We start from the raw sequence: 14,913 nt of genomic DNA, 5'->3' as shown, positions 1-14,913 counted from the left end.
TGCAAGCACTGCTGCTGGGAAAGAAAGCTATTATATCCCCTCACCTCCTCCCCGCATCTCCTCCATTTCTGCCACTCGTCTTCTTCCCACTCGCCGCAGAGCCGAGAGAGGCACGCTACTATCGGCCCGTCCTCCTACATCATTCATACATTCCTCATTGCTCTCTGTGCTTCTCGACAAGCGTGCAAACAGACTGCAGGCTCTTTGGATGAAAACTTTCATTTTCATCGATATTTTATTCACCTCAGTCAGGCAGCATAATATTGCGCATACCTGCAGTGTGCATTTGTGGTCATTTCGAAGGACACAATTGATCTCAGAGCGAAGAATCCAAAACATTTTCATTCATCCAAATTTTCATCCGCATTGATCTGCTGTGACTGCGAAGTGCATGACGTTCTTCTTCTCGAGCGCGTATCGATTACACGTCTGCTAATCCGACAGAGCATCGATCCAAGCGCCTTGTTTGGCTGGATTGATGCACATTTAATAAAGATTTCATTTTGGGGAAGGGAAGAAGATGATGAATGCAAAGATGATAAATGTGTCACACTCAGACATTAAAATGGGTTTGGATGCAGGCAAAGTGTTATGTCATGCCAAAGTATTGATGTAATGCAGTGTGTGTGGTGACCTCACACAAAACAGTGGCGCCTCCCATATTTATGATTTGCGAATTCCGCACGATCGCTTATCCAATCACAAATCTAACAGCAGTCGTTTTTCACGAATGTGACTCCATTGGTTCAAGCAAATACTGTTGTATCAGAATGTGAATGGTGCATTTTACGACCACATGAATAAAACATACATCGCATCAACGTCGTTCCAGTAGTGAGTGCTAGCGTCTTCATTTATTATTTAGATTTTGAATGTAGAGTACATAGACTATATTTTAGTGCTACACAGTAAATTCTGTAGAGTAAATTTGACCCTATTTAGAGTTAATCAGACTCTTTTTAGAGTGGGACAAAATAGACTCGGTTTTAGAGTAATATTTACACTTTGAAGAAAGTAAAATAAAAAATTGGAAAAAATATATATCGATAAAAGTCACTCAAGGGTTGAGGAATGAACTCACGACCTTCAGCATCAGAGGTGGTTAATCCAGGTCCAGAAAGTCAAAACCCTGCCACAGTTTGGCTTTAGCCCCTGATGCTAGCTAGCTAGCACCTGGAGCTAAAACTGTGGCAGGGTTTTGACTTTCTGGATCAGGATTTGTCACCTCTGTTCAGCATGCCACACTACTACCTGAGCTATGACACTCCTACTGTTTGCTTATCTCCAAGAGGAGACCAAAAACATCATTTTTGATCTCTTGGAGTTATGATTCCAGCTGACACGAGCGATATACTAACACACAGCAGGAGCTGCGTGGCTCATTGACTAGATCTGCTGTCTCCCAAGATCAAGGTCGTGAGTTTGTTCCTCAACCCTTGAATGACTTTTATTTCTCCCCCCCCCCCCCAATTATTTTACTCTCTTCCAAGTGTAAATATTACTCTAAAACTGAGTCTATTTGGTCCCACTCTAAATAGAGTCAAATTGACTCTACAGAATTTACTGTGTAGTACTCTTTATGTATCACTCGCTCTGTATTCTTTACAAACAAGAGTTGGATCATTGTCCACATTCATCCTTTGACGAGACAACCGCAGCTGCTGTCACAGCTGGAGATCCACTCTACGCGTTCGTAGCCAGCTGAGGAAATTACTCCAATTGCGTAAGGATCCGAGGCAAATAAAACATCCCCCCCCCCTCCCCCGTATTTGCACCTCCAGTGTCACGTTTTCCAGTGGCAGTGTGAAGAGTTCACACTGGCCTACCTTTCATAAATTCGTCGTTAGCCCCGCATGAGGTCTCCGAGTCATGACTCACCAGAGGCGTCAGTACAAAAAATCCTACCACCTACTGTGGTTATAAACCAGCATGGGGTGCAGTCCACTTGGAATCTTTTCTCTGAAGAAAACATCAAATTGTTTATTTAGTACAGCTTGTCCAAGCTGTGGCTTGGGGGCACTTTGTGGCCCACCTCCCATTTTTTGGCGGCCCACAACATATACTCAAAACAATGTTTGGAACGCCCTACATCACTATTTTCTTTCTTTCTTTCTTTCTTTCTTTCTTTCTTTCTTTCTTTCTTTCTTTCTTTCTTTCTTTCTTTCTTTCTTTCTTTCTTTCTTTCTTTCTTTCTTTCTTTCTTTCTTTCTTTCTTTCTTTCTTTCTTGTTAAAAGTGGGGCATGAAAGTGTTGAGTGTTGAAAAAGCTAATGATATACAAAAACCACAAAGAAACTAACAACTAATTGAAAACTAAAATATAAATTGAAAACTAAAATAGAAACAACATTTCTCTTCATTAAAGTGAATAAAGCTAATAAGCCAAAACTCCTTCTCAATGTCCAATTAATGGTCCTAAAAATGTCAATTTACTGCAGATTTGTCTTGTTTTGGCTCGCTTTGGTTTTTCTAGTAAGTCACTTGGTTGTGGACCACTCCAAAATTTGCTTATCACCTCTAAACAGAACACTGTGATGTAGCAGTTGTTTTGAATAATTACAATTTATGAACAATACAAAATTGGGTGGAAGATTGGTTTTACCCCACATTTTTTGGGACAATATTATATTCTATGCAGCCCCACTAGTCTAAATACAGTATTTTGGTTAATATTGTGTTAGTGGAATATGAGTTAAGCAGCAAAAATCCAGCAGTTTTTATCAATATCAGAAGGCGGCCATTTTGCTACTTCCTGTCAAGTGAAAGTGACATCACGGTTGCTCAGGTCTCAGGTAAAAACCAATCACAGCTCAGCTTCAGAAAACAGGTGAGCTGTGATTGGTCGTTGCCTGAGCAACTGCAATGTCATTTTCACTCAAGTGGCAAAATGGCCGCCCCCTGAGATGGATAAAAAGGGCTGGATTTAGCTTCATAACTCATATTCCACAAATGTAATAATAATCAGAATGTCATGTTTAGACTAGTGAAGTCACATAAAACATATTATTGTCAAGAAATATTTAAGGTTGACTTCCTTTTGAAGTTTGCACAGCCCTGATTTAGTACATACTGCCAGTGGAGAGAAGCAAAAGGTTGGCATTAACGCTTTTTTTAAGCATGGAAGGTTCATAACGTGTGACATTTGACACCTGAGGTGTTGATGATCACAAGGAGAAGAAGCTGTTAGAGAGAAACAAAAACATCTGTTTAAAGTTTGCATGATAACGGTGGGTTAAGTTTTGTTTCTGGAAAATGCATCACATTAAATGTCCGAGAAGATTGAGCAGAAAAGTCCAGTAGCTGAGCACTGGAAAACACATCGCCTGTTTATTTATATCACCGTTAAATGTGTCAAACGCAGAAGGACAAGCACCTTTTGTGCACAGCAGGATCTCATGTTCGCATATATGTATTCAGCTGAAATTACGTGAACAAGCAACATGCACTCGGAGGCTGACTCACACCGCCGTGCGATTAGCATTGCCATGGTCATGTATCCTGTCATGTGCTAACGGATCATGCTTGTGGGTGGAAGGGGACGGTCTTGTCACACTTGGAATTCATTTTTAAAGCCATTTGGCCCTGAAACTGGAGCTGTAATGTGGGGAAAAAATGTGAAAATGTGAGTGCTACTCATTTGTGGCAAGAAATTGAAAACAGTCATCTGTTGTCATCAGGCATGAAGGGAAATAGAGAAGCTGTAGAAGACAGGCCTTGTAATATCGTCAATAATTGAGCCACTGAGAACTAGAGTGGCTAACACAATTGTTGCCATTGTTTGTTTGTTGTGAATACTGGTCTAGATCAACCTTTAGTTCCAATTTTGACATATAGGGGGCACTTTATTTTATATAACGGCATCTTTGCAGACGGCCGACAGGGTGGCCATCGCTAATGCTAAATGCTATCTCGGTTGTCAGTTCAACAGCGCTAAACAAGCCAATGCACTCCCAAAAGTTATTGGAACCTGTCTGTGCTGTTTACCTCACGCTGGTCGAGGGCTGTGCAATTCAATCTAAATTCAATTACAATTTCAATTATTACAAAATTGCCATTATCGTAAACAAAAATAAAAAAATATTAATACTACTTTTGAGTTGTGTAAATGTATTTATTTGCACCTTTTTTATTTTAAAATAACTAATTCAATAAATCTTGTTTGGTCCAAAAGGAACTTTTTACGCTGGTCACACATTGTAACACTGGAAATATACCGCCATTGATAGTAGGACTTATATGGAGATGGATATACAGGTAAAAAGGGGTTGGTGAAAGATTCTGGTTTTGTAACTGTGGGTGGTAGGTGGTGTCTAGTTGGTGCTGGATTTCACTTTGTTTCATCTTTCTTTCCTTTGATCCTTCCTCTGGTCTCCTGACAACTTCACGACTCTGGCGGGACTCTGAAGTATCCGGTTAAGGCAAAGGGTATTTTTTAACAGGTTTCAGGTGAATTAAAGAGCACAAACACACACATACACACAATTTTGTTTTACTAACTTTGCGGGGCCATCTCATTAACATAATGCTTTTCCAAGCCCCTTCCCTTAACCCCAACCATCAAAAATGATTGCCTACCCCTATTCCTTACCCTCACCTCAACCATAACCTAATTCAAACTCTAAAACCAAGTCTTGACCCTCAAAAAGAGGTCTAAACTTGTGGGGCCCCACATGGACGGGTGGGCCCCACAATTTTGTGAAATCCCGAAATGGCCCCACTATGTAACAAAAACAAGACCACACACGCACCCCCCCCCCCCCCCCACACACACACACAAAAAGCAGAAAAGAAAAACAACAACAACAAACATGACCTACATCAGGACTGCATTTCCCATGATTCTTAGGTACGAAAGCAGGAAGTACTTATAGTTCTGGTCAATGCGTATTTTGCTACCAATTAGATGTGGATGGAAACGTGAATTTGTAAAAGTAAAGAGGAAGGAATTAAGAGTTACATTTCCTTTTAATGGGTTTATTGTATGAATCGCTATGACAACCGTGTGATTGACATACACATGGCAAAAAAACAGGACACCGGGACGGGATCTGCGTAATGGCGGCATAAAACAACGAGGTTGGCAAAAAAACGCCGGGAAACGGGACCCAGGGCTCAAAAACAGGACTGTCCCTGCCAAAAGGGACGTCTAGTCACCCAGGTTAATACCGGCCAACTCATTCAAAGGTGGCCGCGGCCATGAAGCCCGGCAGCAAAAACATCCCATAAAGTGAGGTTGAAAGATTAATAGAAAACTCATAAAGTAAGTAGTGCTTTACCTTGAGTGCCAGTGCATCTGCATGGTAGTAGAAGGGATGTTATTTATTACCGCTGATGGACACTTCCGCAAAACTTGTAGTAGCAGCCATTTTGCGGCAGCCATAACATTTTAAATCACTCTCCTGCAAAGATAACACAAAATGAAAACACATTTCACTAGTCTTTAAATTGATGTTATGATTTTGTTTACATGAGTCAGTTTGTGTGTTTTGCACAACTCTCCTTACAAGAACCTACACTACACACTGGACTATAGATTTGCACTTTGCACGCTTAACTCATTCACTGCCATTGACGGCTATAGATGTCAAAGATTCATTTGAACTATTTCTATTAGTTTAACATTTTTTCCCCACTTTTGTTAACAAGAGTATGAAAACCTAGATTTTTTTATTGTACATTTAGAACAGATATACAATTTGTGATAAATCATGAGTTGAGTTAGTGACGACCCAAATTTTTTAAAATCTTTTTTTTTAAATCACGTCAGGCGATTAAAATTTGTAATTGTAATTAATCGCATGACTTTAATAGTTAACTCACGATTAATCACAAATTTTATATCTGTTATAAATGTACAATAACAAAATGTTTTTAGGTTTTCATACTCTTGTTAACAAAAGTGGAAAAAAATGTTAAACTAATTGAAATAGTTGGAATGAATTTTTTACATCTATTCATTTACGTCTACATTTTGAATGTGCTTCTCCTTCATTCTTGATAGGCTGTTAAGTTTGTTCATGAATAACTGAGACGTTACACAATAGCAAGTAGTAAAGAACTGAAATGTTTTGGAATGTCTACTGTGCTGTAAAATACTAAATTACATCCTCCCACTTTGGTGAATTCATCAACAACTCCATTTTTATTCTCTCACATCCTGATAAGCATGTCCACGCAGTCACGGGAAGGAAACAAGGTTGTTGTGTTGCTTCTCATAAGAACGTATCTTCGCTTCCTTCACTTCGCGCGTCTGATAAGTTTATGTCAACACGCGTGTTCACTGCGTTGCCCTGAGGCGCGCATGACAACGCAGCTGTTACCTGCTCACGTTGTATAAATGATTACAACGTGTGTGAGTCCCACACGTGACGTTCAGGTGGGTTCAGCTTTGTTGACGCTATCGGGGGTCGTGAATTACATCCAAGTGGTGTTTAACCTCGATGCTAGTTAGTTGAAAAAAGATCATTTCATAATCTTTTTCACAAGGTGGTTTGTTGGCGTATGGTAACAAACAACGATGATAGCAATGGAAATAGTTTTGCTTAAATTGGCTATATTAAAAAAAAAAGTGTACATAATAGATGTAATGGTAATGATTGAATTTTTGAAACAGCTATAGTTTGTTTTTTTAAAGAAAAAAAAGAACACTGCATCTTATTTACATAACCGAGTTTCTCCACACATGACTCAGAAGCTAGGCTGGGTGAAAATTCGCCATTTTCAAGTGACACCCGGTCTGCACTGTCAGAAGCACTATGAGCTTGATTTTCATTAGCCGGCGTAAATCCTGCGTGGAGGCAGGTTTAACCTAGCGTTGGTAATTGCGCAGACGACAACTGCGCCGCTGTGGGAGTGGTCACAGCTGACCGACTTTAATAATGGCCAATCATATGCAGCGCAGAGGTCACGCACTAGCTTCATGACATGGCAGAAGCACATCTGCGCCGCGGAGTGGGCACTAAGAGACCACCCTTGGTGATGAAGTGCTGTTTCCATGAGGGAAAATACACAAAGTGTGTATGGGCGCTTGCTTTTACTTTTTCACCTCAAGACTCTACTTTGCTTTATGAGAATAAGTAAGCTGGGTTGGTCTAAATTGTGGGAAAAAATGCACAATATGGAGGGAACATGCTTACTCAACACAGGAAGGTCTTGACTGTGAAATGCCACCCACTAGTTCAACATGCTGCCCTAAAAGGATTTTCTCCTCTTAAAAAAAAAAAAACGACAAAAAATGTCACATAGCTTATTTAACAGGTGTGGCTGAATATTTACGACGTGACACAAGAAACAAACAAGTTCAGCGTCAAGCAAAAATTGTGCGGAATTTGTGCAGCTTGTCAAAGTGGGAGTGTTGACTCCATTGAAGACATATTTGAGCGCTCGCCACAGAATGATACCAACAACTCCCTTCGCCTGAACTTTGTCCAAACTCAAGGTTGCTCTATAATTCTTTGGAAGGATAAAAAGTGCTATCACCATGGTTTTACAGCAGCAACAACTAAGCCCTTTCTCCTCTTTTTTTTTTTTTCTTCACCAGAGGGGTAACCATGACACTCACAGTGCTCTCGCAACAGCCACCTTATGTAATCTATTGTGTTGGTGTGCGTTCGACAGAAAGCATTTGATTCCATGGAACCGTGACAAGTATGAACAGTATTGTATTTGTGATACACAAGGGCTATTAAAAACATTCAAAAATATATTTTCCACTTTTTTATGTTAAAAAAAAAAAAAGCTTGACACTTGCAATATTCAGCTTTAGAAAATATATTAAAAAGTATTGTGATATCTTGTATGAAAAAAATACACATTTTATATAATATTTGTTCTTTTAAAAAACAAACAAATAAAAAACAGGGTGTTATGGAGTTTGCTCTCCCGATACTCCAGCTTCCTTCCTCGCCCCAAAAGAGTGCATGTTGGGTTTATTGAAACCTAAATTGTCCTTCATGGGATCCAAATGCCAGTCACATGTTTACAGAATGCTAGCTAACATGCTAGCTTTCTTCTTGTTGGCTTAATTTTTAGCCACTAAATAGCCGCATTTTAGTTACTTGCTTATCAAATGTACAGTAAGTTGCATGTTTGCCACATCCTAACCAACTGTTAGCTACCTGCTAGGCAAAAGTTTGCCTCATTTTTTGCTACCTAGGCCACATGCTCGCCTAACTTTCGGCATGTTTGCTTCCTGCTGGTCAATTACTAGCCATATGCTAGTTAGCCACATGCTACTTACTAGCCACACGAGAGCCCAAAGTCAATAATATTTTCCTCATGTTAGCTATCCATTAAACCTACTAGCTATGCGCTTGTCAAAAGGTAGTCACATTTATGATGGCTACTTACTTAGACAAAAACCTTTGTTAAATGTTCTTCTTGTTTGCCATTTACTAGCCACATTCTAGTCAAAAGGTAAGTCACATTTTCTCTATCTTATGACCAGCAGGTTGCTACTCATTTACTAGTCATATGCTATTCATTGCTATTCGTTTACTAGCCACATGCTAGTTGCTTGTTTGCTGCATGCTAGCCACAATAATCACAAAAACCCAAATATATTATTATTTTTACAGTTTCCCAGGAATCGTTTCTTTGATATTGTCAACAAGGTCACATTATACAACAAAGTCATTTCACGTTGCACTTTTTTTTCCCCCTTGCAACCAAAACAAAGTCATGTGAGTTTATAATCGCTTCGGACAATGCAATCAAGGGAAAATATAGCACTAAGATGATAAGAGATATATTAGCTACAGGTGTTCATAACAAATAAATACTTACTGTAAAAGCACATCTTATCTGTGAGCTGTCATAAATTAGAGGCTGACATTCACATGAGTGGCATCTTTCTCAACTTTGCCGATTATAAATATAATCTGTTAATTGATTTCCTTGACACGAAAGTCTGGTTCTTGCCAACTTTTGTTCCAGATACTGTAGTCCCCTAAAACATTTGGACTTTATATGATTCAGGGTGTCCTGTATTTACCACACAAATGCAACAAAGTGGCGACTGCTGGTCCGGTGTAACACCGCAGCAACAGGCTAAGCTAACATTAGCAATGTGCGTTTATTTTTGTTGCATGTTGTGTCACACACACAAAACACACCTGCTCGTATTTACCCGCAGCAGATTACGAATGCACACACACGTTTGTTTTGTGATAAAGGCGGCATCTGTGTGCCGTTTATTGACGTTCATAAAAAGATGATCAGCGGAATGAAAATGACTCAAGAAATATTATAGCCCTCCTCCTCACTTGATATGACACCTGGCTACCATTAAATAGAATTCCCTTCTACAAGAGTCTGATTACATTACAGGGAAACTTTTTATTTAAAAACAAAAACAAAAAAGTTATAAATAGAACAACGCGTGATCCTTGGGTTCTTGTGTGACTCCGCCCACCTTTTGACTTCTATGAGCCACATTCAATCTCACGTGGCACGTCCTTTAATTGGGGTTAAACACACCCTGAGGCCCTGTCCGCACACGAATCAAAATGTTTCTTTTCTTTGCTGTCAATACGGCGTTAAACAGTATCAGAAAATATCTTTTTCTGATACTGTTGTTGTGATTCCACATAAATGACCAAAACAACAAATTAATAAGCAGAATAGCACTGCATAATATTGTATAAAGTAAACAGTCGGTGCGTCACAATTATATGACACAATATATGCCTGTGATTATTTTTATATTTTTATATTGTTCGTCTGCACCATTTGTATTCAAATATGTGTTGCTACTGCAAAAATATGCTTGAAATAAATAAATAGATAGGAGTGTTCATGTGGCCATGGGAATGTAGCAGAATGAGCCGAGTCACACTGGTGCATTTCACTACATTCATTCTTAACTCATTCACTGCCATTGACGGCTATAGACGTCAAAAATTCATTTGAACTATTTCTATTAGTTTCACTACTTTTTTTTCCACTTTTGTTAACAAGAGTATGAAAACCTAGAAACATTTTGTTATTGTACATTTAGAACAGATGTAAAACTCGTGATTAATCTTGAGTTAACTAGTGAAGTCATGTGATTAATTACAATTAAAAAATTTGCCTGATGCCCCTAATAAAAAAGAAAGAAAAGATTATTAAAAGTTAGGGGTGTCAGACGATTACATTTTTTAATTGTAATTAATCGATTAATCACAAATTTTATATCTAAATAAAAAATCTAGTTTTCATACTCGTTTACAAAAGTGGGGAAAAAAAAGTGAAACTAATAGAAATAGTTCAAATGAATTTTTGACGTCTATAGCCGTCAATGGCAGTGAATGAGTTAATGAGATTAAAGTAGCAACTTGAAGGTGCTTTCCACAGATGCATGACCTCATTGTTGAGCTACAACAAAAGTACAAACAGGCAAACCAAAAATAACTTTCGATTTCTGTCCAAAATCAAACTGGATTTTTACCACATTTTGGATTTCATCAGAAGCTTCATGAAATCCTTTTCGTCACTTACATATGAATAAACAGCTATAATTACTCATAAAAAAAATAACAGTGAAAGTGTTTTACTCTCATGCTCTTGTCAATTTTACTGAAACATTTTTAGGCACTATGTGTGTGCGTGTGTGGGAATTCCCCTGTTATCAGTTGCTCAGGATTCTGTCCCAGGCTCTCAATGTCTGTTTTGTTTTGGAGAGGAACGATTAAATGCAGCCTAAATCGACAAAAACATTCAAGTCAAATAATGTCAAACGGATCCTTTACATTAATTTATCTTCCCTATGATGTTTATCTATCGATAAATCACTACTAATCATAGCGATCTTTTTCTTCCTGCTATTCAACCATCTGCATTGGTCCTTATCATTTGTAACTTAAAACACTTAGTCTATGTAGCCCACAAAAAAAAGCAACAATATGTTTTCTATAATAACAAAATAGCACTTGAGAAAAACATACACAGTTGACATTCATTGAAATACAGTGAGAAACAAAAATCATAAGTAAACCCCCCAAAAATTCTTCAAAAAACACTGATAGACATTTATTATACATTTTTCACGGAAAATGCATATCATTTAATATCCAATATTTGTAATATCTGTTGACTGAATGGCCACGACTTCTGATGCTAAGCATTAGCTCGTCTATGGTGTTTTGCATTGTGTGTTAGCGTTAAGCAAGTGGAAGGCAATGTGTGGTTGTTTAAAAAAAAAAAAAAATCAAAGTGCCACTGTAGTTTGGATTCATGCCTTAATTATTAATGATTATGAAGCTCTATGTTTCAAATATGTTGAACCGATTTATTGCTTATTCGAAAGCTGGCCAAAATGTGACTTTGTGATCTTGTGAGCATTTTGTTTCAAAGTAAAAATTCATGCGAGCAAATCCTGAAATTCCTCAAACTTTATGAACCTTACTTTGAACACTTGTGACCGTAGCACATGATTCTGTTTGCAGGCAGCGTTTGTCACGTGGAATTTGGGTGAAATCTGCATGGCAACACAAAAGGTTGTGATGAAGGCTCGTCATCGCGTGTCATATGAGCGGAGGAGGAGCGCTCCGTGCTCAATGAGCTCGTTCAGAGGAAATCACACAAATCATGTGAGTGTTGCTTGGTCACACTGAGGGTGATGATAAGTCGATGACTGTGGAATAATCCAACACTCTGCAAGCGATACAAAAGTTCAAGTTAGCGGCAGACGTATTTGGACAGTTGGACACGGTAGACTTTCATATGTAATTTGGGGCTGCTCGATTATGTGGAAAATATGAATCATGATTATTTTGGTACTAATTGAAATCACGATTAGGACGATCATTTATTTTTGGGTACAAACAAGAAAATGTTTAAATATTAAGACAAATAACATTCTTTGAAACACTGTAATTATGCAAGTTCATTTCGGACGAAACAAAATTTACTAAATTAGTTATTTATAAAAAAAAAACTGAAAAGGTGCAAATGTATAAATTTAAACAACTTAAACAACAAAAGTTTTTTTTTTTTAACGACTGTGCTGATTGAATTGTAATTGAATTTCGATTAACTGCACAGCCCTAATTAAAATGAATAATAAATTCAAATGTAAGGGATTTTTTTATTTATTTGGAGCTTTTACAAACATTTAGAATTTACAATTTAGGATTAACAGATATTTTTGTGGTGCCTTGAGACAAGTGCCGTAGTGTTGATATGTTGAAATCAGACAAATTAGACAATTTTAAATTTAAAACATAGCTCCAAACGATTACTCAATTATTAGAATAGGTGTAGATTAATTTGATAATCGATTACTTTTTGATTAATTGATTAATTGTGACAGCTCTACTGGAGTTGATTTTTTTTTTTTGCTTTAAATTGCAAGCAAACATTTTGAGCTGCCCCCTCCGAAATGTGCAGATCGTTATTTGGGTTACGTCACGTTAATCCGAGGCTTCCCCGCATGGCTGTCTTTCGGCCATCTGTTTTTCAAGCTGTGCATTACTTTGTCTTGTCAGCAGAGTCCTCCCAGTGCCTGAGACATGAATGGATTAACAGGCCCCCATTCAAGGTGCTCCGGCATACATTCAAGGGTGTGGACATGTTGCGCCTATTTAATACTACATGAAAAAAAAAGACTCATGGATCTTGTGGAAAGTCAGAAACAGATCGCAGCGACGTTCGTATCAGAAATCATCTGTTGCCATTGAAATTAATGCAAATGGCATTAATCCGTTCTAGTGCACCCTAAAAAACAAGCATTTTTTTTACTTTAAAAAATAAAATAAAAAATACTGTCGTTTCTGCATCATGATCAGTCAATAGGCATTGCGCTGCTCCTAACCAGCGTCATACCTTGGCCACCAGGGGGCAGTATAATATGGACAGATAGCAGAGGATAAAGAATATAGGACTTTCCTCGATTTAGGGGTTAACAGTGGTGAGGGGTCGTCCGTTAGAGCTGAATGTGCGTTAATTTGAAGTACTTTAAGTACTTTTATTTTTAAGACATGGAAACAGTACAAAATGATAGGGCTGGATATCGATTCTAATTTCCTCAATCGATTAGATTTCGATTCACAAGAGTTCAGTTCGATTTGATTTAGATTCTTCCGGATTCAATTTGATCCACTTCAGTTCAATTCGATATCAATTAATTATGGAACATCAATTCTTTTTAAATGTCAAGGACATGATTTAAAAAAAACTCCACAAATATTAAATTCCAAAGTCAATTTTGCGGAGGCAGTAACTGGTCAACTGATCTAGTTTATTTAAGAAAGTAGCACCTGTTATATTCGCGTTACACAAACATCGACATCGATGAGATAAAAAATATTTTCATAATTCTAATTTAATAATTGTAAAGATAAATTTACAAGATTTTGAATTCAGATCTCTCATAAATGTAAGGCAGTACATTTCAAGCAAACGGTGAGATCAAAAAGTAGGCCTTTAAAATATATATTTTTTAAGAATTTATGAAGAAAAAAGCGATATTTAAATAATCGATTTATGGTTTTATGAATCGATATTGGGCTCAAAAGGAAAATCGATTCATGTCATCTCTGGGGCTCCATCCTCCTAAAATAGTCATCCAAAATATTCTGACAACACTGCTTTTCAAATCTTATGACTCATGAAGTAATTCCATAGCAACGTAAAACGTTTTTCATGTTGCGCACTCCAACTTCCTCTGCAGCTGACAAAAAAAAAACACAAGTAACCTTTCAGTGTGTGTGTGGGGGGGGGGGGGCGCATGTTTCCGGATGTGTGATAATCTTCGATGATCTTTCTACAAAGGCACTGTTTCCCCCCCACACACCCCCGGCCACCACCATGAGTGTGAGACCCTATAAATAGTTTGTGTGTTTCCACGTGCAAACACTTTCAGTGTGTGGCTCACCCACACACTTGGAAATCAACAGCAGGACATCCGCACTTTTGACTTGTCTGTGTTTCAAATAAAAAAGGACAAAAATGGCCTGAAAGCCATCTGGGTTTGTAACATGTCAAAGGTTTGAAAGAGGATGGACGGCGATAATAATTCAAGATATCACTTTAAAAAGACTAACTACAAATGTACACAAATGTTTTTCGCTTTAAAAGTGTACTGTTTTTGAAAAGAAATTCATTGAAGACCTTCTCTTTTTTTTACTTTTTACTTTTAATACAAACGTGTGAAAAGGGTTGACAAACTTAATGAAGCTAACAAATGTAATTTCCCTTAAATTTTCGAATTCCAAAATTATGCATATTAAGAAAGAACTGACCAGACAAATATATAAAAAATATATATATATCATTTGAATTGTTGTGTGTGTGTTTTACATATTTGGTATTGGAGTAATCCAAAAGTAATTAAAAGTAATCAAGTCACAGTACTTGAATGTATGGTGCTTGGATTACATAACTAATAGGGGTGTGCCAAAAAATCGAATCGAATTTAGTACGATTTAGAATGGATTTATATCGTCCCAAAATAAATGTTATTTAAATTATTTTATACTGTTTTGCCTTTGTTTGTGTGTGCCTTTATTGGGAGCGCTGTTTATGTTGTACTCGATTTGGCCACTTAGGGGCAGCGTGGTTTCTACGCAGTCTGATACACTGTTAAGTTGTAGCCACATTAGAGAGTAGAAGGAAAAGGTCACGATCAAGTTATTCCAATATTCCAATAAAAGTTGTTGTTTTTTTGCAGCGTGGAGCCGTTCTTTTGAGTGATAAGAGTGCCGCGAGTAGCGCGCTAATTAGCATTAGCGAGTCAGACTGGAGTAGATCTTTACGATTCTTTGCACATCTATAAATTAAAGCAAAAGTCATTGTCAATCAAATCATTTTGAATCAAAAATCGTTCTCAACCGAAAATCGATTCTGAATCGAATTGCACACCCAAAAATCGGAATCGAATCGAATCGTGAGACATTCAAAGATTTCCACCCCTAATAACTAACTACGTTTTTTA

The 14,913-nt window shown here is 37.7% G+C and overlaps 1 long non-coding RNA gene across 1 annotated transcript in view; it reads left to right on the top strand.

Moving 5' to 3' along the window:
• Positions 1-14,913, top strand: part of LOC147180476 (uncharacterized) — a 54,688-nt gene that overhangs the window by 31,928 nt on the left and 7,847 nt on the right. The window contains exon 2 of the long non-coding RNA XR_015094493.1: positions 11,426-11,569. This is a non-coding gene — a long non-coding RNA (uncharacterized LOC147180476). The remainder of the gene's footprint in view (positions 1-11,425; positions 11,570-14,913) is intronic.

Source organism: Leptonotus elevatus, chromosome 1 (assembly GCF_054856555.1).
Source record: "Leptonotus elevatus isolate MCC_2025b chromosome 1, RoL_Lele_1.0, whole genome shotgun sequence".
NCBI lineage: Eukaryota > Metazoa > Chordata > Actinopteri > Syngnathiformes > Syngnathidae > Leptonotus > Leptonotus elevatus.
This window is presented reverse-complemented; position numbering and strand designations above follow the sequence as displayed.